Source organism: Bos grunniens, chromosome 27, assembly GCF_055505025.1.
Source record: "Bos grunniens cultivar Pamir isolate PY7600 chromosome 27, Bosgru_T2T1.0, whole genome shotgun sequence".
Classification (NCBI taxonomy): Eukaryota; Metazoa; Chordata; class Mammalia; order Artiodactyla; family Bovidae; genus Bos; species Bos grunniens.
In genome coordinates, this window is record NC_141191.1 from 43,201,646 (window position 1) to 43,228,712 (window position 27,067).

Sequence of the window (27,067 nt, forward strand, 5' to 3'; positions counted from 1 at the left end):
TGTCTGGGGTTTCTGCAAGGGCCTGGGGTGAGGAATGCAGCCCCCTACTCACCTCGTTGGCTCCAACAGCTCGGTTTGTGCTGACACCACAGTTTTACCCAACGCTGATAGTGAACCGTCAGTGGCAGATGTCAACATGCGGGAAAAGACAGATCAGCTCTTGGTATTAATGTGAAAATTATTTTGACCTCAAGGACATCCTGCAGTAAACTTGGGGCCCCCAGAGGTCCTCAGACTCACTTTGAGAACTGTGCCCCAGATTGGGCATCTGTTGATATTGACTTTGTTTTCTTCAAACCTGTTTATTAAGAAACTAAAATATTACAGATCTTAATGAAATCCCTACCTCTCTTCTCCCCCCATGTTGGAGTTAGTGTACCCTTTCTGCAGGAGGTTTCGTAATTCCCCTGTGTGTAAACACAACAGTATCTCTTTATAGTTCTTTCTTGTTTTACAAAAGTAATTTCATTCCGTATGTATGCTTTTACCGAGATTTTTTTCATTCAATATTATGCCGTTTTGTTTTTGAGAGAGATCTCTGTTGATGTAACCTAGTTCGTATGTTTTACCTCATGTATTTTTCTCTCTTTATTCCTGTACTGATGTAGCCTTAGACTATTTTCAGCTTTTTGCTATTAGGAACATTCCCTTAAGCAAGAGTCGCTTTAGGTTGTAGACCATGACATGGAATTCCTAGATACAGAAGCATGCACACAGTCAGTTTTCCATTCCTATATTCCTAAATTTTCTCCAATACAGCGATACCAATCTACAACCTAATGTGGTTCTTGGTTTTGCATTAAAAAAATTACTGATTTGGCTATGTAGGGTCTTGGGTGAGGCATTTGTGATCTAGTTCCCTGACCAGGAATCAAACCCGGGCCCCTTGTGCTGGGCATGTGGAGTCTTAACCCCTGGGCCACCAGCGAGGTCGTCTAAGGAGGCTGTTCACTGGTCTTCTCATTCTGGGAGCAGTTTGGCGATGTATGTCAGATACCTCAGGAGAAAACACAAGTTTTGAACCAGAAATTTCAATTCTAATAATCGGCCATTAGGGATCAATGCAAGGATTTTTTTTTTTTTCTTTTACAAAGTTGCTTGTTGTATTGTTATTTGTAGAGGGGAAAATCTGGACAACAGCGTCTAGAGGATCAATATGTACTTGCTGCTATATGTGGAATGGATAACCAGCAAAGACCTGCTGTAGCACAGAGAACTCTGCTCAGAATGTCATGTGGCAGCCTGGATGGGGAGGGAGGTTGGGGGAGAATGGACACATGTATATGTATGGCTGAATCCCTTTGCTGTCCACCTGAAACTCTCACAGCAATGTGAATTGGCTATACTGTAAGATAAAAAGTTTTTTTTTTTAACATAGATGATTAGTTACATATATTTTAATACCTTTGTATGAACTATGATGTTATTTATGTCCTAATTTTGTTTAATATTATTTTATATCATTTTATTTATCAAAACGGGCAATAGGAATACAGTTAATTTTTATTTTCTTTTTTTGCGTGTATTTTTATTGGTATTTTTGAAGAAACAGAAAGCAAGGAAGGAAGAGCAGACCATAGGTTAGCAAATAAATCTTAAAACTTTATCCCAAGCTAAGTGTCAGTCAGGCCAAAAAAGTAGAACGTGTCCCAAACTTGACACTGAAGAGTTGTCATTTGAGAGCTTGTTGCAACCCTCAGAGGTTTTGATTCTGTGGGAGCAGGGATCGAGGAGACCCTGAAATACATAGACCTCACACCTTAAGAAATACTCATTTAGAAACTGTAGCTAATTTGATCGGATGAGCCCGCATTCATGAAAAATCAGGAGTCTTGTCGTTTTCAAATTCCCGCAGGAAGAGACCAGCAGTGTCTGGGGACAGTTCTGGTGGGGCCTCCCTCTTCTCACACAGGCCTGGAGCCAAAGGCCGGAGGCTGGGCAACCACATCCTGAAAGCCTGCCCTTGGCATTCTTTGCTTTCTCTGGGCTGTTGGCAGCCTGCCCGACACAGACAAGGTCACGCCTGCAGGTGCTGGCCCCAGGTGCTCGGCCTCTGTTCTCTCCCATCCCTCCTGCCTGTTCTCTGGCACCTGGGTCGCTTTCTCTGCGGAGCTAAGCTTCACAACTTTGAGCGTTAGAAGATATAAATTCCTGGCCCCCAACCCCCGTGCTTCAGATGCCATAGGTCTGTGCAGGGCCCAGGAATATGCACTTGTAAGAAGCTGCCAAGTGATACTGAAGCTGCTGGCCCTGGAATGCACTGAGGTCAAGGCCGTCAGGGACTCAAGGGGCTGAACGATCAAATGTTAGTGATTAGAGTTCCTATCAGATGGCCATTCGGAAATGCAGGCATGGATGCAGTAGCGGTAACAGCGTTCCTAGTGGTGGTAACAAGTGGAAAAATGGCAATCGTGAAAATAGTAACATTAGTAATAACAAAAATAAATGAGAACCATTTGTCTTCCCGTGTCTTGACAAAAGTCTTGAATATGGTCTTAGCAGAATAGGGACGAGATTTCCAATGCAAGAAATGTTATGAAATCACTCATTTAAAAAATATGTCTGGTGGTCCAATGGCTAAGAATCCGCCTTGCAGTGCAGGAGGAGACATGGGTTCGATCCCTGATTGGGGAGCTAAGAGCCCACCTGCCAGAAAACCAAAACTTAAAACAGAAACAATATTGTAACCAATTCAATAAGGACTTTAAAAATGGTCCACATCAAAAGAGAAATCTTTTAAAAAAAAGTCTCTTTAAATGGATATGTTATATTTCCAGTGAAAGCAAGGTCTTGAAAAACATACCAGGCCTTATGATCCAGAAAAAGCTGTTTCTTTTCCTCCTGCAGGGTATTATTTATCTTTGGCTAATAGATTCAGCCAAGCCATTTTTATAGCCTCATATGCTATCAAAAAAAGTGTTTTTATTCCTCAATCTAACTACCCTCTTTCTCAACCTATTGCATTAATCCTGCCTTTGGAAGCCAAGTATAAACTAAAGTCTAGATAAAACGGATTTTTTTTTTAAACCCATTTGTGTTTTTCCTTTTTGTGTTAAATTATGAATACGGTAATTGGCAGTTAATGAGATGTAAGTGCGGTAGCCTCGGACACTTTGGGTTACGCAGGCCTCTGCACCATTTTCCTCTGGCCCTCATTTCCCAAACTCCAGACCTATAATTATGCCAAAATTTATCCAAGCCAGAAAATATTTTGTTTTTCCTTGTTGCTACCTACAGACCATAAAGTTATGGAAAGCAGACACGCAAAACTAATTTTAACCCCTCAGTGAAAATTCTGAGAGGCAACTCAATAAGATATAATTAAAGGTGTATGAATCATAGATGTCAGAATCTCTGAGACATCTAGAAAGCATCTGATTCAGCTGTTTGGCTGAATGTATCAACCCCATTTTGCAGATAAGTTAGCCGAGGCTCAAACAATTAAAATACAGATGAAGCTCAGATTTGAACTGAAGATCTATCTGATCTTAAGACTTGTGCCATGTCAGAAGGGGCATGGCAGCTGCTCTTTGCCACTCTGAAGGGTTTTCTTTCACTGCAGCCTACCTTGAACTCTTTTTTTTTAATAGGCTTATAAAGTTGAATCAAATATTTGATTCATGTAGTATCTTCTAATGACCGTGTCCTTGCATGAGATATTTTGATATACTAAATTTATACATGTACCTGAGTGAGGAAGATACATGCATTCATTTGTGTAAAAAAGTCCAGGTCTCATGTTTACATTGAAAATGTCAATCTTCGTTTCTACTCAAGTGCTAATCTTTCTAAAAATGTCCCTGACATTGAAGGACAGCCAAAAGGCAGTAACTTATTAGAACCTTGGGTTCAGATTACAAATGTGTCTGGCAAGCTCTGTGTTAAAGTTCAGATTATCTCGGAATTATTTTAAATATTTGTGCAGGAACACTGATTAGTTTCCTAACGTGTTGCCTCATAACCATCCACTAACAACCACCTTGGTCTCCAATCGCTAACTCCAAGGGCTCGAGTCAGTTCTCAGCAGAGCTACTTGCTTCAGCGTTTGGAAGTCATATGATGTCTTTACACTAGGACTTGGGAAGCGTTGGCTCAGAAAAGGAATTTGACATCTATTTTCACTTTGTTCTTTGCACAGGAGAGCTGAAAAGGAAGTTCTGATGAGGTAACGTCCTTCCCTACCCCTCCTTTTTTGTAGTTACTATTTCCTGATGATTTACCTTGAAACTGGAGACGAGAGTGTGACGTTGGGGAGAGAATGCTCATGTGGGAGTCAGGATACCTGGGATTGTGTTCTGGCTCTTTCAACTCATGATCTTAGGCAAGTCATGGATTTTCTCTGGGCATTGGTTTCTATAAATGCAGAAGTGACACAGGCCACTGTTAAGCTGTGAGTTCAGCCAAGAGAAGTCAAACCAGCTCTCAGACCACAGATCCAGCGATGGGTTAGGCAGACCACCGCCTCCCTTCTTGCTTATCTTTTGGCAAGACTGGCTTCCTGGGCAGCAGCCAGGCAGTGATCCTGGCCTGCACTCTGCAGGACTCCATGCCTGGTCCAGAGCCTTTCTGTCACCGTCTTGAAAGTCTTACTCATTTATGAACAAGTACCCTGCATTTTCATTTTTCTATGAATCAGACAAATCACGTCTCTGGCTCTGCATTTTGGAAATACATTTCTTGCCAGGTGTCTACCAGTTGAAAAAGAAAAAAGAGTCATTAACTTCAAATTTGCCACTTTCGCCACCATTATTTCTTTTGGGTGGGGCTTCCCTAGTGGCTCAGATGGTAAAGAATCTGCCTGCATTACAGGAGCCACAAGAGACACTGGTCAAGATCCCTGGGTCGGGAAGATCCCCTGGAGGAAGGCATGACAACCTAATCCAGTATTCTTGCCTGGAAAATCTCATGGACAGAGGAGTCTGGCAGGCTACAGTCCTTGGGATTGCAAAGAGCTGGACACGACTGAGCAAAGATAATAATAATATCTTTTGGGTAGACTGGGAGAGTAAAGTATTTGCAAAAATATAAATGTGGATTGTTTGGTTATTTTCAGTGATCTGAGGTTTGTTGAAGGGTGTTTGTCTTTTTAATTAAAAAAAAATTATTGAGGTATAGTCAGTTCACAGTGTTTCGGGTGTGAGGTGCTACAGATGCACGTCGTTTCCCAGATTCCTTTTCATTATAGGTGATAAGAAGATCCTGACTAAGTTCCCTGTGATACACGGTAGATCCTTGTTGTTTGTCTATTTTATATATAGCAGTGCTATGCCCTGAGTGATCGTCTAAGTTTTCCTTCTTCCGTTCCTTGTTGCCCCGGTTCAGTCCTGCTAGAGCCAGGCAGTCAGTTGTAGTACAATGTAGAAGACCCTGGACAGACTAGGGAGGAGGCTTCTCTTCCACCAGCAGTGACTTTTTCTGATCAAGTGAGCTTCTCTCCGCTTTGAGGCTAGGCCAGCCACCTCGCAGCGGAAGGGGTCAATTCTAGGTGAAAAGGGGCCGCTGTATGTGGTGACGTGTGCACGCATGCAGGGCCACCTTGATTGCATGTGTTAACACTGATGAAAATGACTCTTATTGCAAAGAAAATGCACATTCTTTGTTTACTCATCACTGCATGCCAGAGATGAAAGAGCAAAGCAGACAAAGGGAACGCTTCTAGGTACTCACTGAGCACGGGATGGTTTTACACTAGGAGTCTACTTTCAGAAGCTTGGAGGAGGTCTCCAAGCAACCAGACAGGCAATGGACATATCATAGCCCTGATAATACCCTTCTTTGACGGGCCACTCCAGAGTGTGTTCATTCAAAGCATTGAAAACACCAAACCAATCTTCGAACACTCCTTTTTTCTTTTACAAATGCAGTGTTCATAAACTTCCAAGGGGCTGTCTTTTTCCCCTCAGTTCATAAAAGTTTTCTTCTATTTACTTAAAACTTGATAGTAGCAGAGTTTTAATTATATTAACAATATCTGAATGTTTTAAAGTATTTCGTTTTTTCCCTTCATAAAACTAAATTTAAGTGACTGTATGGTGAGTTCTAACTGCTGTCTGACTTTTGACTTAGATATTGGAAAACGTGTCATTTTTATTCTTTAAATCACATAAACCGGTATTTTGATTCACAACTGTGCTTAAAAAACAGGGTAGAAAGAACTGGTCAGTTTCTAAAGGGAACACAATTGGCCACTCAACATTTTTCTATGTGGTATTGATAACCAGCAAAGCAATAGTCTCAGCTTGCATTTTTTGGGTCCCTGTATTCAATTGGGTCAATGTATTCAATGCAAAGAAAGGCAATGCCAAAGAATGCTCAAACTACCGCACAATTGCACTCATCTCACACGCTAGTAAAGTAATGCTCAAAATTCTCCAAGCCAGGCTTCAGCAATATGTGAACTGTGAACTTCCTGATGTTCAAGCTGGTTTTAGAAAAGGCAGAGGAACCAGAGATCAAATTGCCAACATCCGCTGGATCATGGAAAAAGCAAGAGAGTTCCAGAAAAACATCTATTTCTGCTTTAATGACTATGCCAAAGCCTTTGACTGTGTGGATCACAATAAACTGTGGAAAATTCTTCAAGAGATGGGAATACCAGACCACCTGACTTGCCTCTTGAGAAATCTGTATGCAGGTCAGGAAGCAACAGTTAGAACTGGACATGGAACAACAGACTGGTTCCAAATAGGAAAAGGAGTTCGTCAAGGCTGTATATTGTCACCCTGTTTATTTAACTTATATGCAGAGTACATCATGAGAAACGCTGGACTGGAAGAAACACAAGCTGGAATCAAGATTGCCGGGAGAAATATCAATAACCTCAGATATGCAGATGACACCACCCTTATGGCAGAAAGTGAAGAGGAACTAAAGAGCCTCTTGATGAAAGTGAAAGAGCAGAGTGAAAAAGTTGGCTTAAAGCTCAACATTCAGAAAACGAAGATCATGGCATCCGGTCCCACCACTTCATGGGAAATAGATGGGGAAACAGTGGAAACAGTGTCAGACTTTATTTTTCTGGGCTCCAAAATCACTGCAGATGGTGACTGCAGCCATGAAATTCAAAGACGCTTACTCCTTGGAAGGAAAGTTATGACCAACCTAGATAGCATATTCAAAAGCAGAGACATTACTTTGCCAACAAAGGTTCGTCTAGTCAAGGCTATGGTTTTTCCTGTGATCATGTATGGATGTGAGAGTTGGACTGTGAAGAAAGCTGAGTGCCGAAGAATTGATGCTTTTGAACTGTGGTGTTGGAGAAGACTCTTGAGAGTCCCTTGGACTGCAAGGAGATCCAACCAGTCCATTCTGAAGGAGATCAGCCCTGGGATTTCTTTGGAAGGAATGATGCTAAAGCTGAAACTCTAGTACTTTGGCCACCTCATGTGAAGAGTTGACTCATTGGAAAAGACTCTGATGCTGGGAGGGATTGGGGGCAGGAGGAGAAGGGGATGACAGAGGATGAGATGGCTGGATGGCATCACTGACTCGATGGACGTGAGTCTGAGTGAACTTCGGGAGTTGGTGATGGATAGGGAGGCCTGGCGTGCTGTGATTCATGGGGTCACAAAGAGTCGAACACGACTGAGTGACTGATCTAATCTGATCTGATCTGATTCAATGCACTGAATCAGTCCGAGATAAATCATTTTGATGAAGTTAATTTATTTTTGATCTATTGCTTGGGCTTTTGGTGTTTTATCCAAAAAAAAAAAAGGCTTTGTATACCCCCAGATAATGAAAATTTTCTCCTCTACTTTCTTCTAAGATTTTACAGTTTTAGCTTTTCCATTTAGGTCTGTAATCCACTTTGAGTTACAGTTTTTGTACACGGTGTGAGGAAAATATCCAACTTCATTCTTTGGATGTGGCTATGCTAAATGAGTTTTGAAATAGCCTCCTCACTGGTGGGCCGTGACCATCTTGCTGGAAATCAGCTGTGTGATGAACTTCACGGGGCTTGGCATATGGGGCAGCTAATTCCAGAGAAGAATCACCAGCAAATTGCAGCTTCTTTCTGCTCTACCCCAGTGAACCCATATTCTGGCTGGAAGCCCAAACACACACCTGGGACCCCCAGAGAACACCGTTACACAGTCTCTGGTCTGAGGTTTCCCTGCTGGGGGCACCTAGGAGTCAGGGGAAGAGTGATAGCCACCATCACCAAAGGCGTCTGAAGGAGCTGAGTCATTTTGCATGCTGAGCCGCACAAATGCACGCCAGGCGCAGGCGTGCCCTGTCCAGCAGGAAGCGCCAGGCGCACCCCTTCCGGTCAGGAAAGGCTGTGCTGCCATCTGAGGAGGTTTCATTGCCTTGTGCTCCTTCCTGTGTGAATGAGAGAAGGCTCCTGACAGCTGTGAGGCAGCCATGGTTTCCTGGAGGGTTATGAGAATGTGTTATCTAGAAACGCTTAAGGAAAGAGTAGACAGGTCCCTGGTGGTCCAGTGGTTAGGACTCAGAGCTTTCAGGGCTGTGGCCCCAGTTCAGTCCCTGGTTGGGGAACTAAGACCCTGCAAGCTGTGCCACCGGAAAAAAAGAAACAGTAGGCAAATCACCCCTCTGGAAGACCCTCGAGTCAAATAGTGCCCAACGCAGAGGGGAGTGTCGCCCATCCCAGAGCTCTGTGCTGCTCGGAGGGTGGCAGGCAGGACGGAGAACGGTCCCACCAACAGGAAGGGAAACGGCCCGCAGTCGGGCCACCGACGGCAAGCCCACGTTTAGGAGCGAGTCATGTTCCTTCCTTCTCTTCAGCTCGATGGGTACTGATACTCATGCACAGAGGTTCATCTTTCCCAAACAGCCTCTGCATGCTTGTTTAGGAAGGGAACGTACCTGGCAAGGGTCTTACTGCGTCCTCAGCTTTAGGCGGGCACGTTCATGCCTGCTTTCGGGGACTGTGTTAAACTTCCATCGCTTCCTGGGAATCCTCCCAGGCAAATCCCATTTTATCCCAAGAAGGCAGCAAATATTCACATAGAGCTGGGTCCATATTATACAGTCAGGGTAATTTGCAGTGAAGTATTTAAATTCTTTGAGCCTCATCCTCCTCTTTAAATTATAGGAATATAAAAATCTTTATTCATGGTCATTATTGGATAAACTGAGATAACGTGTAAAATCTGTGGCCCACATTGTGAGTTATATACTTTATTCCTTTCTCCCTTTCAATACCAAAGATAAAATGGGCCTCCCGTTTCAAAACTCATATTTTGGGCCTTCAATCCAAAGAATTAAAAGGACTGTCAGCCAAAATGGAAGTTGGGTTTATGTGTGGACACGTCAGATCTCTCTCCTGTATCCTTCTTTTCCTTCAGTGATCTTAAAGCCTACAGGACCTTGCTTCACGGGGTCTTCCTGAACCTTAAGAAAAACATTATTACTATCCATAACTTTGGTGATCTGTCGGCATTTCAGAGAACTACCCAGTGATTTAAAATAACAAATATATATTTTCTTTGGTCTGAATATGCAAAGGTGAAATGCAACTGCCTGACCTAAGGTATCTGGTCAGGTTAAGCACTGAGATATATGACCTTGATGAGTACTAGCTTTCAACTGGTGACCCAGAGCTTGTTTATGCAGGTATTTGTTGGCCACAAAGCTGAAACCAAGCCCAAGTTTCCCTGTTGGTTTTTGTTTTTGGTGGAGGGCGGTGGGTTCATTGTTCAGCAGGAATATTTGTTTGTCAGTGGGAGGGAGCATTTCTCATGACAAGGATGTCAGGTCTGGCACAGGGAGGCTGTTCTAAACAGGCGTGGGATCTGGTTCTTCAGGCGACCTTGGCTGTTTAATCCTCCCCAGTGCTTCCTTGTTTTTCTGCCTGATCTGGAGGTCCTGGTCTTCTGTTCCAGTGCCACCCTGTAATGTCCTAAAGGTCATCTGTAGGATAGCAGACGCGAGGCATTTCGTTCCAGAACAGTGTAGACATTCAAGTCGCGGTGTCTCTAGATTTGTATTCCTGTGTAATTCAGCCCAGTTGTTCTCTGCAAAACCCTCATGTTTCCCTAAGGACGATGTGTCAGAAATTGGGAACAATGTAAGAACTCGGAATGAGTACGCATCCAAAGAAACAGTAATCCAGTAACAAATTTAGCATTTGTTTTCATTAGGCCACATTATCACATATGTCTTTTCTTAAAACTTTGTGCATGTAAGTAGAGATATTGGAAAAGTAGAATAAACTACTTATTTTTCCCATGAAGAGAGGGCAGGGGTATACATAAATTCCCAGCAGTACATGTTCCAAACCTCTGAACGTCCTTTCTGGAATTTGGCCTGGTATATATAAATGTAGACATATGAGTACAAACGCTACTCATATAACTATAAATATGTCAAGCCTAAACTATTTGATTCTGCAGTGCAGTCAGTTATAACTTACAACATTTAAATATACTCCCTATTTCTACTGGAGTTCAGAGCATCCCCCTGAAAAATGTAGGACTTTGCTTTATAATAGGAAAAAAAGGCCATAGAGAGTTATTTGAGGATGATTTACAATTGAATATAACTTTAACATTTTTAGGTAGAGAAGTCCATCATGTTACTTTAGATTCAATTCAGAATTTTCATCTGGAAAAAAAATTAGCCAAATCCTTAATAATTCAAAAAAATAAAAAATACTACATATTTTTCTAAGACTTGGAAGAAATAAAAGGGGGGTTTCCAGGTTAAATAAAATCTAATGTGTGGTTGTAAGAATCAAATAAAAAGATTCACCGAAAAAAATGCTGTGGAAATGGCAACATACTCAAGCGGGATAGCAGGAGGGCTCCACTGAGAGCCTAGCGCTAAGGAGTCTGGCTTTGTGACTACATTCCTTACGTCTCAGTTCCAGCATGACTGCTCGTGTGTGAATTACTCGGTCTCTGTGTCCCAGTCTCCACATCTGTTAAAATAGGGATCTCAGTCATTCTCATCAGCACATGTACAATTTTCAGGGTGATGCCTAGCTATTCAGTTCAATTCAGTTCAGTCACTCAATTGTGTCCAACTCTTTGCAACCCCATGAATCGCAGCACGCCAGGCCTCCCTGTCCATCACCAACTCCCGGAGTTCACTCAGACTCACGTCCATCGAGTCAGTGATGCCATCCAGCCATCTCATCCTCTGCCGTCCCCTTCTCCTCCTGCCCCCAATCCCTCCCAGCATCAGAGTCTTTTCCAATGAGTCAACTCTTCGCATGATGGGGCCAAAGTACTGGAGTTTCAGCTTCAGCATCATTCCCTCCAAGCCTGGCTATTAGGACTCCTATTTCAGGATGATGCCTGGCTTATAGGAAATGGGTGATAAAAATGATGCTGCTGATGAAATGATGGCAGGAGATAGGTCAGCTGATCCTAACTGTTTAAAGAGAAGTAAACAGAATACTAGAAACAAATTAGATTTGGAATTGGAATGCAAAGGGACACCTCGTTCATAAATAATTTCTAAGTTGAGACAATTGTCTTTCTTGATATTGGTGGAAATATTAGTGCCAAAGAACTGATGCTTTTGAGCTGTGGTATTGAGAAGACTCGTGAGAGTCCCTTGGACTACAAGGAGATCCAACCAGTCCATCCTAAAGGAGATCAGTCCTGGGTGTTCATTGGAAGGACTGATGTTGAAGCTGAGACTCCGGTACTTTGGCCACCTGATGTGAAGAACGGACTCATTGGAAAAGACCTTGATGCTGGGAAAGACTGAAGGAAGGAGGAGAAGGGGATGACAGAGAATGAGATGGTTGGCTGGCATCACTGACTTGATGGACATGAATTTGAGCAAACTCCAGGAGATGGTGAAGGACAGGGAAGCCTGGCGTGCTGCAGTCCATGGGGTGGCAAAGAGTCGGACATGACTCAGTGACTGAACAACAACATAGTTTAAAAATGAAAGATATTTTTGAGCAATCATTGCACATTTACTACAAAGTCATGAAGTGGCAGAAGATGCGGTGTACACACACACACAAACACACACACACTGTGATAATATGCAGATGTAAAACACAAACACACACACAGTGTGATAATGCTCAGACGTAAAAAGGAACAAAACTGGGTCATTTGTGTTGCTGTGGATGAACCTAGAGTCTGTCAGAGGGAAGTCAGTCAGAAAGAGGAAAACAAGTATCATATAGCAATGCATCTAGAAAAATGGTACAGATGAACCTATTTGCAGGGCAGGAATGGAGCCGCAGAAGTCCAGGATGGACTTGTGGATGTGAGCGAGGGCGGGGCGGGGGCAGGGGGACGAATTGAGAGAGTGGTATTGCCATATATACTCTACCACGTGTAAAACAGACAGCTAGTGGGAAGCTGCTGTATAACACAGGTTGCTCAGCTCAGTGATCTGTGATGACCTAGAGGACTGGGATTGAAAGGTTGGAGGGATGTTCAAGAGGGAGGGGAGATATGAATACCTACAGCTGATATGGGGCTCCCTTGGTAGCTCAGCTGGTAAAGAGTCTTCCTGCAATGAGGGAGACCCCGGTTCAATTCCTGGGTCAGGAAGTTCTCCTAGAGAAGGGATTGGTTACCCACTCCAGTATTCTTGGGCTTCCCTGGTGGCTCAGATGGTAAAGAATCTGCCTGCAATGAGGGAAACCTGGGTTCAATCCCTGGGATGGGAGGATTCCCCAGAGGAAGGCATGACAACTCACTCCAATGTTCTTGCCTGGAGAATCCCATGGACAGAAGAGCCAGGCAGGCTACAGTCACAGAGTTAGACATGACTGAGCGACTAAGTTGGAGAAGGCAATGGCACCCCACTCCAGTGCTCTTGCCTGGAAAATCCCATGGACGGAAGAGCCTGGTAGGCTGCAGTCCATGGGGTCGCTAAGAGTCGGAGACTACTGAGCGACTTCACTTTCACTTTTCACTTTCATGCACTGGAGAAGGAAATGGCAACCCACTCCAGTGTTCTTGCCTGGAGAATCCCAGGGACGGGGGAGCCTGGTGGGCTGCCGTCTCTGGGGTCACACAGAGTCGGACACAGCTGAAGCGACTTAGCAGAGCAACTAAGCACATAGCTGATTCAGGCTGTTATATAGCAGAAACTAATACAGCATTGTAAAGCAATTATACTCGAATTAAAAAAGACCAAAAATGAAAAAAGTTGACTATATCAAACACTGAGTTTATCATAGTCCTCTGGACTTGGGTAGGAATTGCATCTTTCAGAATTAATTTAGGATAATACAACATTCAGGAGGTCCCAATAAATACAGTCAAAATTTTCAGTTTAAAAAAAAAAAAAAACATAGTAAGAAATCACTGTCCATTATGAGATGATGACTTTGGATCATAAACAATTATCCCACAATTATGAGCTGATGACCTTATTCACGAACATTAGACCAAAAACAGCCCGATTCCAAGGAGAGAGGGACATCTCTCCCCAAGTTTGTCAAAGCTGAACTACAGTTATTCCTTATGACTCTGACCATACTTTGCCACCCATTTTCTAAGACAGTGGTTAAACCCTCCCCACGGGAAAGCCAGAGTCTCCGGGTCTTCACCTTCCCGTGGCTGGGATGCGTGTTGTAGCGGACACACAGCCAAGCTTCCGAGTCCCAGCAGCTCTGCCCACTCGGGCCCCGCCTCACATCTCCGCAGGCCCCACCCAGCTGGCACACACTTGAGCTTCGTGCGGGGCACCTGGCCCTCCTCCTGCCCCGGACACAGGCTAAGGCCGGCCCTGGACCGGCTCAGCGCTGCTCCCTACCCACTGAGGCACGTGGTCTGCGGGGCTCTCAGACCTGCCAGAGTCGTCCCGGCTGGCCCGGAGCCCAGGCTCTGAGCGGTTAACGCTAAAAATGGAGAATTGGAGCCAATATTCTTCCTGGGATTGTCTTAACTCCAAGCGTTTAAAAATAATGCATGTATACATTATATATATATATATATATATATATTCAGGGAGAGCCTCGGGAAGCAGCTGGGCTGCTGAGAGGCTGAATGGAAACAGAGCAGCTGTGTGGGTCTTAAGCCCTGGCTGGCTGTGTACCCCACGATTTCTTTCAACTCTGGACCTGGGAATTCGGGGCCATTAAACAAAGCTAACAAACGTCAGGCTTCCCTGGTGGCTCAGACAGTAAAGCGTCTGCCTGCAATGCGGGAGACCTGGGTTCAATCCCTGGGTCGGGAAAATCCCCTGGAGAAGGAAATGGCAACTCACTCCAGTAGTCTTGCCTGGAAGATTCCATGGATGGAGGAGCCTGGTGGGCTACAGTCCATGGGGTCGCAGAGTCAGACGTGACTGAGCAGCTTCACATGACAAATGTCAAGCTCTCTGATTTCTTGGGAGACGTCAAGGATAGAGTTGATTGTTAAGCAGTTTGCAAGTGGACAGGACTGCAGAAACACTTACAATGATAAAAGGCTAATGGTAGCACGTTTCCAGGTTCTGGAACTTCGGTAATGGGGAGCACGGCACGTGCACGACCCGACATGTGGATCTGGGATCTCTGGCGATGTGTTTACCAGAGTCAGGACACTCTTGGACGTGTGATAGCTCTTCTGCTGATCAGCATGATAAGTCTCACTGGACAGCTGCTTTCAGATAAGCAAAGCAAGCCTGAGAATGTTTTAAACCCATTTATGCTTGAGTGGGCTTCCCAGGTGGCTCAGTGGTAAAGAATCCACCTGCCAGTTTGGGAGATGTAGGAGACACGAGTATGGTCTCTGGGTTGGGAAGATCCCCTGAAGGAGGAAATGGCAACCCAGTCTAGTATTCTTGCCTGGAGAATTCCAGGGACAGAGGAGCCTGGCGGGCTACAGCCCACAGGGTCATAAAAGTCGGACGTGACTTAGTAACTGAACAACAACAACATTTACACCTAAAATAGGTTTCCACTGGAGACTAGGGAGAGTGTCTCATGCATCATCTTATGATTATTAAAGTGACTGCCATTCTGCCCGGTCCATAGTAACTGACCAAGAAATGATCAGTTCTCACCCCTCCGCCTAGCATTTTGTCTTCAGTGGGAAATAGTTTGGTGGATGGTCCTTGGGGAGCGTTGAGTGCTAAGAGTTCACAGCCTAAAGAAAATCAGTGGGTTCAGCAGAGAAATGCAGCCTCGGGATAGCTCTAGCTCATCCCTCCTACCAGGTTGTCACCTCCATGGCATAGCTACAAAGACATTTTGGAACTGTCATTACTTCTCATTCAGTGAGAGCTGCAAAAGTACCTGCCGATTCAACTGCCTCTCTTATGGGCACTCCAAGATGGCGATCCCCTTTAGTAAGTGCTGAATGGATTTCTACTTGTTGGGTATCGCTTATTGCTGTGGCTATTTGTATAAACACCGCCAAGAGCCTTTAATCTTCTCTCTGTTGAGTGTATCTTTGGGGTTGTTTTGGTTGTTAAAACCCACCTTTGGCAGAGAGTGGAGTGAGTCAGGAAAAGGGAATCTAGGTAGGAAGCTGTCTGTAGAAAGCTCCTTGAAAAAGCCCTGGCCCCTGAGTTACAACTTGCATTCCACTGGAGAACCACAGAGTAGAGACAAGCACAAATCTGGCTGAGAACCTGAAAGGCAAGTTTCAGCATGAGTGAATTTTTAACAGCCTCCAAGAGGGGGATAAAGTGAAATTCTGACAACCTTAACTACCCTGCTTTCTTAAAGCCCTGCTCTAACAATAAAAAAAAAAAAAAAGAAATGTCAATAGTCACGTATTATTTTCTCTAACAATAGCTGATAATTTTTCCTCCGTAGGCGCGCTTGCCGTTGTATAGTTTCAATTCTGCATTTTGACTGGCTGCCCAAGGACAGCAATTACTTAAGCCCATTACCTACACTTGGGCAGCAAAGCCAGAACCTCTTCAGCATTGCTGGCTCCTCCAGGGCTTGGCTCTTGGGGACTTCAGTCAGGCAAATGAGTCCTGTGATCGGCACATCTTCCTTAGTGCTTCTTAAACCATTCCGATTACCTGGACTCACCTCTAAGACTTGGAAGCACACTAATGGCCATGTCTTCTGAAAAAGAAAGCCCAACTTCTTTCTGTGTGTCCAGGAAACATCTTACACACAGAAATGATGGAATAACTGAGGAGTAAATGCAGCCCTAAGAAGACACTACTGATAATTTAGATGCCGTTTAGTACTTCGTAAACATTTATAGAATTTCTTCCTGTGAAATAAGGCAGGCAGTCATTAGCAACTCTCAGCTACGTCATACTTTGATAAATGTAATTAGAGGCATGGCCAGTGTCCTGTGGAAGGACAAAGGAGAGGGGGGTTTTCATTTCAGTTTATGACACAGGAACATCTTGAAGTCAATAATAATGATGATGATGATAAGATCAGTGGGGATCAATGGGAAATGATAGTTTCTATGGATGCGTGTTGAGTATGAGGGTTGTGTTAAGTGCTTTCTCATTTTAAAACTCAACTTGTCCCCTCCACAGTCCTTCGATATAGATCCTGTACTATCATCCTCTCTGCATACAGAAGAGGAAAGTGAGGCTACCAGAGACATTAAGCAATTTGCCTAAGAGTTGATGATGAGAAAGTAGTGGCCCTGGAATTTGAATCCAGCGTGTATGAAGCCAAAGTCTGGTATCTTATCATAAAACCATTTGCTCTCCTCTTTGAAAGTGACCTGGAAATAAACATGGCAGAAGGGAGCGTTCAAACGGAAGGAACTGTTTTTTAAGGACAGGATAATAGTTGGGGTTTGGGAGGAGATGCAGGAGGTTCGGGGTTTCCCAGGTGACTCGGTGATCAAGAATCCACCTGCCAATGCAGGATACTCGGGTTCGATCCCTGGGTCAGGGAGATTCCCAGGAGAAGGAAAGAACAACAACTCCAATATTCTTGCCTGGGAAATCCCGGCAAGAGGGATTCAGAGCCTAGCAGTCTGCAGTCCCTGGGGTTGCAGAGTCAGACATGACTAAGCAACTGAGCACGCAGAAGTTTGACCGAATGTAAGGCATGGAAGTTGGAGCATGGTTTGGAGGGTAAATCTGCAAAATTAGACTACAGTCTCTTTGTAGATGGCTTTAGGTACTGAGTTAGGGCTTTATTCTGTGTGAAATGGGGAACCGAAGAGGTTTGTGAGCAAGGGTGTGGTCAGAGCTGCGCTTTACCAGTGACTCTGATTGGGGAGGCGGATGGATACACGGAGACCCTGGAGTTGGGTAGACTCCGAGGAGGAGGCGAGGGGCCCCGAGGGCCGGCGACGGGATGGGAGCAGCGCCAGTAGAAGGAAACGGAAGAGAGCCTTCCTGGCGGAGGGAAGAGAGGATTTGGTCATTGCATCAGCTCAGGTTTTGCGTTTATGTTACTGAAACCGTGGGATGACATAAAGCTGGATGCGGAGAGAGCATGCGTGCATCTTCAGGACGTGAAAACAGAGGTCTGGGGTCTGGACCTTCGGAGAGGCTATGTCTAGAAATCTCAGGAACCTCCATCTGGAGGGGTTGATGGACCCTGGAGTTTGGATGGCGTGGGTTTGAGGTTATTGAAAATAAAAAGGCATCCAAGCTATGAAGTCTGAAAGTAGACATTTAAAGAGAGGGGACAAGAAGATGATTTTTTAAAAAGTCATATGGTACATCAAATGGACTGCTGCCGTGGCCACAGGCTGTACAAGAAGTATGTGACCTTACAATTGTAGGATGAGAATTAACGTATAAGGCTGGGTACAGTGTTTCAGGAGAAGGGCAGGGTTGACATAAGATTTATCTCAGAATCTTTCCAAACCCTGGTAGGTCATTTCCACATGGGAGCGCAGCCTGACTTCCACGGCCTGGATGAACTTGGAGAGCCAGTTTTCTCTGTTGTTTGTCGGTTACTTGGTCCATTCATCTTTCTGTTAAACCATCATAGTCTGCTATTTAGTTCCAACTTGCTTAAAGTGTGGGTTATAACTTTTGTTCTAATATAGTTATAATTGCAGGATTCATTTTTACAATGTATAGGTCAAACCTCTAAGGATTTACAGGCAGATTATGCTGGATGTAAAAATAGGAAGCAACTCCCAATATTTAGAGTGTGGCAACACCTCCAGCCCGTCCAGTGCACACGAATGAGTGTGTGTGTGTGTGTAAATGTGTACACGTGCAAACTGTAGTGCATTTGATTGTTTTCTGGGAATTCTTTAATAATATGGGTGCTCCCCTAGATACAAGTGGGAATGTCAAAACCAGGACTGAAAAAGAAATTTCTGTTGCAGAAATTTTCAACTTATTTGATTCTCCCAAATAGCATGCTGGTGGTCAGTCATCTTTTCCTGATTATAAATAAAAATTCAGCATTTCGAATTAAGTTCTCACTCTCCAGCAGGTGAGGCCCCATCTTTAGGACATCTGTAAGAAATCATTTATGATAAAATTCTTATTAGACCATAAAATTCTTATTAGACCTTAGAAATGACAATCAGGGTGTGTCATTTTTCTTGCGAAAGGTTACTCTGCCCTAGCCTTTCAGAGGACAGTTGCGCCTTTCCTTGCCTTCCATCTTGATCAAGGTGTTACATTCATGTAGTACACAAATCGTAAAATGAGTAGCTGATGACTTTTTACCATGTATATACCAGCCAGGTCATGTGATAGAACACCCCAACACCTGGAGGCTCCCCCCACCTCTGCCCACGCACTCGTTAAAGACGACCTCTGTTCTGACCCCTATGACATTGACCAGGGATACACGCATTTTAAGTGCAATGCTTACATATTGATGAATTCTGAAATGTGTTTGTTGGCATGTGCTAAAGTACTAGGAGAAGGCGATGGCACCCGACTCCAGTGCTCTTGCCTGGAAAATCCCATGGACGGAGGAGCCTGGTAGGCTGCAGCCCATGGGGTCGCTAGGAGTTGGACACGACTGAGCGACTTCACTTTCACTTTTCACTTGCATGCACTGGAGAAGGAAATGGCAACCCACTCCAGTGTTCTTGCCTGGAGAATCCCAGGGACGGGGGAGCCTGGTGGGCTGCCGTCTATGGGGTCGCACAGAGTCGGACACGACTGAAGCGACTTAGCAGCAGCAGCAGCAAAGTACCAGGAAATTCTCTTAGCTTCTTTCCAGGGGTCACTGTATAAGAGGAACTCTCTATAGTCAAGTGACTAAGCCTTGGGCTTCTGCAGTCCGCAGTGGCACACTCTCGTTGTACCAGGGGTGAGTGATACCGAGGGTGGAAGTCAAACTAAGGTGAATAACTGGAGGGAGCTCTGCCCTCTAAGCAAGGTCATCGGTTTTCGCCATTTTCACAGAGTCAGACCTCTCCTAAATTTCCCCTTCCTCTCACCATCTTCCACCCCCAAGGGTTCTAGTGGCTATTGTTTTCTCCCTTTTCTTTTTTTTTAAATTGAAGTACAGTTGGTTTACAGCCTTGTGTTACCTTCTGCTCTACAGCAAGTGATTCAGCTATACATGCATATTTCCATTATTTTGCATTCTTTTCCTTTATGGTTAATCGTAGAGTATTGAATATTGTTCTCTGTGCTGTAGAGCAGGACCTTGTTGTTTATCCAGTCTGTATATGAAAGCTAACATGTGCTGACCCCAACCTGCCACTCCACCCGTCCCCCAACCCCTCCCTGTCAATTGCCACAAGTCTATTCTCTGAGCCTGTGATTCTGTTTCTGTCTCGTAGGTAGGTTCATCTGTGTCGTATTTTAGATTCCACACGTAAGTGATATCGTATGGTGTCTGTCCTTCCCTGTCTGACTTCCTCCACTTAGTATGCTCATCTCTAGGCCCATCCCTGTTGCCGCAAATGGCAGTATTTCCTCCTTTTCGACGGCTGAGTAGTATTCCACTGTGTGCGTGCCACATCTTCTTACCTTTCATCTGTCAGTGGACATTTAGGTTGTGTCCATGTCTTGGCTACTGTGAACAGTGCTGCTATGACTGTGGAGTGCATTATCTTTCTGAATTACAGTTTTGTCTGGATATATGCCCAGAAATAGGATCGCTGAATCATATGGTAGTTCTATTTTTAGTTTTCTGAAAAGCCTCCATACTGTTTTCCACAGTGGCTACACCAACTTACATTCTCGAGTGGGTGTTATCTGATTGAGATTTCTTTATAATTATGTTAATCAGTTTATATTATATGAATCAGTGCTACAGTGCTCAGTTGCTCAGTCATGTCCAGCTCTGTGACCCCATGCACTGCAGCCCACCAGGCTCATCTGTCCATGGGGATTTCCCAAGCAAGAATACTGGAATGGGTTACCATTTCCTCCTCCAGGGGATCTTCCCAACACAGGACTCGAACCCGGGTCTCTTGGGTCTCTTGCATTTACAGGTGGATTTTTTACCACTGCACCACATGGGAAGGCCATTTATATGAATAATCAGTTCAGTTCAGTTCAGTCCCTCAGTCGTGTCCGACTCTTTGCGACCCCATGAATCGCAGCATGCCAGGCCTCCCTGTCCATGACCAACTCCCAGAGTTCACTCAGACTCACGTCCATCGAGTCCGTGATGCCATCCAGCCATCTCATCCTCTGTCGTCCCCTTCTCCTCCTGCCCTCAATCCCTCCCAGCATCAGAGTCTTTTCCAATTTTCCAATGAGTCAACTCTTCGCATGAGCTGGCCAGAGTACTGGAGTTTCAGCTTTAGCATCATTCCTTCCAAAGAAATCCCAGGGCTGATCTCCTTCAGAATGGACTGGTTGGATCTCCTTGCAGCCCAAGGGACTCTCAAGAGTCTTCTCCAACACCACAGTTCAAAAGCATCAATTCTTTGGTGCTCAGCCTTCTTCACAGTCCAACTCTCACATCCATACATGACCACAGGAAAAACCATAGCCTTGACTAGATGAACCTTTGTCGGCAAAGTAATGTCTCTGCTTTTGAATATGCTATCTAGGTTGGACGTAACTTTCCTTCCAAGGAGTAAGCGTCTTTTAATTTCATGGCTGCAGTCACCATCTGCAGTGATTTTGGAGCCCAGAAAAATAAAGTCTGACACTGTTTCCACTGTTTCCCCATCTATTTCCCATGAAGTGGTGGGACCGGATGCCATGATCTTCATTTTCTGAATGTTGAGCTTTAAGCCAACTTTTTCACTCTGCTCTTTCACTTTCATCAAGAGGCTCTTTAGTTCCTCTTCACTTTCTGCCATAAGGGTGGTGTCATCTGCATATCTGAGGTTATTGATATTTCTCCCGGCAATCTTGATTCCAGCTTGTGTTTCTTCCGGTCCAGCGTTTCTCATGATGTACTTTGCATATAAGTTAAATAAGCAGGGTGACAATATACAGCCTTGATGTACTCCTTTTCCTATTTGGAACCAGTCTGTTGTTCCATGTCCAGTTCTAACTGTTGCTTCCTGACCTGCATACAGATTTCTCAAGAGGCAGGTCAGGTGGTCTGGTATTCCCATCTCCTTGAGAATTTTCCACAGTTTATTGTGATCCACACAGTCAAAGGCTTTGGCATAGTCAATAAAGCAGAAATAGATGTTTTTCTGGAACTTTCTTGCTTTTTCCATGATCCAGCAGATGTTGGCAATTTGATCTCTGGTTCCTCTGCCTTTTCCAAAACCAGCTTGAACATCAGGAAGTTCACGGTTCATATATTGCTGAAGCCTGGCTTGGAGAATTTTGAGCATTACTTTACTAGCGTGTGAGATGAGTGCAATTGTGCGGTAGTTTGAGCGTTCTTTGGCATTGCCTTTCTTTGGAATTGGAATGAAAACTGACCTTTTCCAGTCCCGTGGCCACTGCTGAGTTTTCCAAATTTGCTGGCATATTGAGTGCAGCACTTTCACAGCATCATCTTTTCAGGATTTGAAATAGCTCAACTGGAATTCCATCACCTCCACTAGCTTTGTTCATAGTGATGCTTTCTGAATATATATATGAATAATACCTTGTAATATTTCATCTTCTCCCAATCATTCTTATGCCTAACTCCAGAAGTTCTCAGAGTTGTTACAGTTTCCAACACATAAGAATGCAGAGTTTGATCAGTGGTCAAACAAAATCATCCCTCTTTTTGAATGATTCAGAAAAGCTGAAAACAACACAGAATAGTCTTGTTTTCTTTCTGCTCTGTTAGGGCTCCTTCCATAGGGTTGTTCTGTGATTGTGTTGTAAGTCCAAACTTGCCCCTGTCTAGAAACCAAAATTAAAAGTCAGAGGCTCGTTTATTCAACAAAATCTGATGAATGGAAAGATGATTGGTGATCACATATTAAGGTGGCAAGACTTCGTGGGGCCCAGACTGCTGTTGCTCCCAAGAGAACTTTCCAAACTAAACCAACATCAGAGAGAGACTAGTGGTATCTCAGAAATAGAGACCAAGAAAGATCTCTTTGGTTATGTATTTCAAAAATCTTCCCTCGTTGTTGAGTGTTTACCTTATCAAACTGTTGTTTAGGAGCTGTAATTCCTTCAAGGGAAGATGCTCTAAGGTGAATTGAGTTTAAGAGATCCCTTTCAGAATCAAGAGAATCTTGTTTCCTCCACATTGTTCGTTTCTGTGAAAAAACGATGACAATGTGACCGAATTTCCCAGGCAAATTATCTAGCACCTTTAATGGGAAAGATTGTGTGTTTGCATGAGTATACACACACACATAAGAATGCTTTTGAGAAGAACTATTTACTCTACACTTAACAATAGACCTGAATTGAGTTGGCAAGAAAAGAGAATTGTGTTGATTTGAGTGTTTGTCAAAGTTTCTGTTGTAGTCCTAGTGACAAGATATTAAGAAACTAGCATCACCAACTCAATGGACATGAGTTCGAGCAAGTTCCAGGAGTTGGTGATGGACAGGGGAGCCTGGCGTGCTGCAGTCCATGGGGTTGCAAAGAGTCGGACATGACTGAGCCACTGAACTGAACTGACTGAAGGAGAAATGTTCAAGATAAACTTGATCTCATGTCATCAACAATATTTTTATTCCATGTACCTAGTAGAAATGTAAGCTAGTGCAAATGTTTAAAAGAAAAAAAATAAATCTTTTTACTTTTCACTCTCTTCTATTCCCTCAGCCTCAATCCATAGATGTAACAGTGTCTTCCAGATATTGTTAATACAACTACAGAATGGATGGATGGAAGGGTGTATGGCTGGCTGGCTGGACAGATAGACAGATGGCAGGTTGGATGGATGGATTAATGGATGGATGGATCGATGGCTGGATGGGTGGATGGATAGATGGCTATATAGACTGAAATACATACTTATTTCATTTCTAAGTCACCTACCTTATTGAGGATTCAGTGATGAACAAAATAGGTATATGATCAACTTTCCTAGAGATTATAGTCTAGCAGGGGAAAATAAATACTAGTCACACATAGGTAATGTATAATGCACATTAAAGCATATAAATTAAATGCAACCAAAGAAGAATATGTGAGTTTCTGTGTCCCTAAGGGATAGTTGTACTGGAATCTGAAGGAAGAATGGAAAGCTATGTTGGATTAGAGGAGAATGTTCCAGAGAGGGACAAAGGTGTGTGCAAGTCTGTGTGTGTGCCGAGGGACCGTAGTTTGTTCCAAGTGCCCAGTGTGGCTGGAGTGCAGACTGAGCAAAAGTGAGAAGCACCTAGTTGGACCAGGTAGGAGGCGCCTGCAGAGTATAAGGGAAGGAGCAAAGGCAGCTTGGACTAGCACGTGGTTGAAGAAAAACGGAGATATTTCATTGTATTTTGGAAAATAAATTCCACACGTTTTAGTGGTGCGTTGGATGTCAGTGGTAAGGAAGGAAGGAACAGATGCTCTTTGTTGGCTTATATACGTGAAATTACCCTACCTTCATTGTTCTGACTTTGCATTTTTCTCTTAATAATATGTTTTGAGGATAGCTTGTCCGCCCCAGTTTCAATAACATCCTTTTAACAATCTTACTACATTTCATGATACAAGTATGTCATAATTATTTTCACAAGTAACTCATTGATAAACAGGTTGTTTTTGTTTAATTTGGGGGAGACGTATTTCAAACACTATACAATTTAACATGACACACTCATACTGCATGCTTCCCTCGTAGCTCAGTTGATAAAGAATCTGCCTGCAATGCAGGAGACCCAGGAATTGAACCTGGAGACGGAAACGGCAGCCCGCTCCTGTATTCTTGTCTGGAGAATCCCCATGGACAGAGGAGCCTGGTGGGCTTCAGTCCATGGGGTCGCAAAGAGTCAGACACGACTGAGCGACTAAACCCCCACCGCCACCTCCTATGCTGTATATTTGTGTGTGCAGATTAGACAAACATAGCATGCTGAATTTCCACCAGGCCCTCCCTTGTGGCTCAGTAGTGAAGAACTCACCTGCCAAAGACATAAGAGATGCGGGTTTGACCCCTGGGTTTGGAAGATCCCCTGGAGAAGGAAATGACACCCCACTCCAGTATTCTTGTCTGAGAAATCCCAAGGACAGAGAAGCCTGGCTACAGTCCACGGGGTTGCAAAAGAGTCAAACATGACTTAATGACTAAACAATAGCAACGGCAAATTCTCACCAAGGTAATTCCTGGGTTAAAACATGGTACACTTAATATTTAATTGATATATTTTAATTGCTTTAAAGTAAGTTTACAACATTTTATACCATTACCAATAATTTGTAAGACTGCTTGCTTCCCCATACTATCAACAGCTTTAACAAAGTTTCAAATGTTTGCCAGTCTGATCAGTACTAAATCTTTGTGTGATTTGTCTTCCTTCAAAATAAATTCAAGTGTATGTGCATTTATCTATTTATGTGAGAATGTTATTGGCCATTAGTACTTATTTTTAGTGTGACCAGCTTGTTCATAATATTCATGAAAGTGAAAGTTGCTCAGTCATATCCGACTCTTTGCAACCCCATGGACTAAACAGTCCAGGGAATTCTCCAGGCCAGAATACTGGAGCCTTTCCCTTCTCCAGGGGATCTTCCAGACCCAGGAATTGAACCGGGGTCTCCTGCATTGCAGGCAGATTCTTTTACCAGCTGAGCTATCAGGGAAGCCCATAGTATTCATGCATTTGTCTAATGATTTTTTTCTCTTTTAAAAAAATGATTTTTATTAAGGACATAAATTCTTTGTCTAGCAAAAAGATTAAAGTATATTAGATTATATAATCATAACCATAGTTGCCATAAAAAGTTGCCATAAAAAGACATTTTAAGAAATTGATCAGCTATTTCCCCCTATTTCATAGTTCTCCATAACTGGTCATCTGGTCTGTATTTTGTTTTCTGAGCTCAGTTGTCTCTCTTTTCTCCATATTCCGCTATCCTTGCATCTCGTCTTTGCTCCATTCTTGGTCAAACTCATCATTTTTAAAGTCTTCTACGCAAAGCTTTTGTTGTGGAATTTTTCTGTTTCTCAAGACTTTTTCTGGAATGTATTTTTTGTCAATCTTTGTTTTATGTCATTCTCTCCCTCCCTGTTTCCTTCCCGTCTGTATTTCTTCTTCTTCTTTTTTTTTTTTTTTTTTTGCATAGTTGCTATGCCATTGGTTTTTATGTTTCTTATATTCTTGTGGGGCATGCTAACTAAATATTGTGTCCATGAACCATACTTCTCATCCCATCTTCTCTGAGATCTGTTTATATTCTCTTAGAGATGTTTGAAGACTGGGTATCACTATGATTTTACTTTTGTTTGAAGGCAGAGTCAGGGATTTAACTGGGAGACGTGAACAGTAATAGTTGATGAATTTGAGCTCTACTTTTTGTTCTGCAGCTTTAGTTAGCATTGAATGCTGCTTTTATTTTTAAAGAAGGGACATGATTTGTTTCAGTCAGTGGGAACCCTTTGGTGCACACTTTGCTGTAATCTGAAAAGAGTTTTCAGAGCTTCTGATTTGACAGAGACAGCCCCATGCACTTACTTGCCCACGTTCAGCTCCTTCCAAAGAGTCATTCCCACTTTGACTCAGTATCATGGGCCAAGACTTCTACTCCTAAAGCTTTTTCTGCACAAATATTGTTCCTACATTGCCTAATGACTCTTTGGAGTGCTGCTCTCTGAATTCTGGGACTTTATTAATATTTCTTCCAACTTTGTGCAACTCTCTTAGAACTGCTTCCCCTCCTAGAATCGCTTTGGAGTTAGTAATTCCTCCTGAGTCTGTACGTATTGTATCACCCTTTCCCTAAATACCTTCTTTAAAATGTTGTTCTGCTAGTGTGTATTTCTTTCTTTGAATGACGTTTTTGATGTTTGAAATGTTTATTCATCTTATTAAATGTGGAAGAAGGGAATTTTGGCTGTGTGACCATGACTACCTCTTTTAACCTTTGAGGGTCAACATATTTATTTGCAAAATGGGAACAAGTAATTGCTCCCCTTTCTGCCTTTTGGGGGGTTAAATTAGATAATCTATTAGAGTGCACTTTGTGCATTGCATTACTAACATTACATCACAAGGAACTGAAAAGGAAACACATTATGCCCAAAGTTAGAAAAAGGAAAGAAATAATAAAGATTAGAGTAAAATTAAATAATATAGAGAGTAGGAAAGCAATAGACAATATTAACAAATCTAAGAGATGGTTCTTTGAAAAGATTTTTTAAAAGCTGGCAAAACTTTAGCTAGACTAACCAAGAAAAAAAGAGAGAGGTCTCAAATAAATAAAAATTATAAATGAAAGCAGAGAGATTACCATAGCTTCTACAGAAACACAAAGGATCGTAAGAGACTACTATGAACAATTATAAATAAAAAAATGGGACACCTAGAAAAATGGATACATTCCTAGAAAGATATAACCTACCAAGACTGAATTATAAAGAAATAGAACATCTGAACAGAGAGATTATGAGTAAGGAGACTAAGTTCAGTAATCAAAAACTTCCCAACCAAGAAAAGCACAAGACCAGATGGTTTCACTGGTGAAGCATTTAAAGAATTAATGCCAATCCTTTGTCATCTCATCCAAAACACTGAAGGGAAGGAAGACGCCCAAACTCACTTTACAAGGCAGACATTACCCAGATACCAAAGCCAGATAAGAACACTGCAAGAGAAGAAAACTTGAGACCGGAATCCCTGACTAATATAGTTGAAAAATTCTCAACAAAATATTAGGAAAGTGAATTCAACAGCACATGAAATGGGTCATAGACCATAATACGTGGGATTCATCCTGGAAGGCTAGAGTGGTTCAACACAGCCAAACCTGTGCA

General features: G+C 43.2%; 1 protein-coding gene across 27 annotated transcripts in view; it reads left to right on the plus strand.

Annotated features, from left to right (window-relative positions):
* THRB (thyroid hormone receptor beta) overlaps positions 1 to 27,067 on the plus strand; it is a 445,747-nt gene that overhangs the window by 108,984 nt on the left and 309,696 nt on the right. For 2 of the 27 annotated variants that reach the window (XM_086380824.1, XM_086380838.1), the window contains exon 1: positions 3,984 to 4,165. The exons of the other annotated variants lie outside the window; for them this stretch is intronic. The gene's annotated coding sequence lies outside the window, so the exon portion shown is untranslated. Of the gene's footprint in view, positions 1 to 3,983; positions 4,166 to 27,067 lie in introns of those variants that run through there. 27 annotated transcript variants of the gene reach the window in all.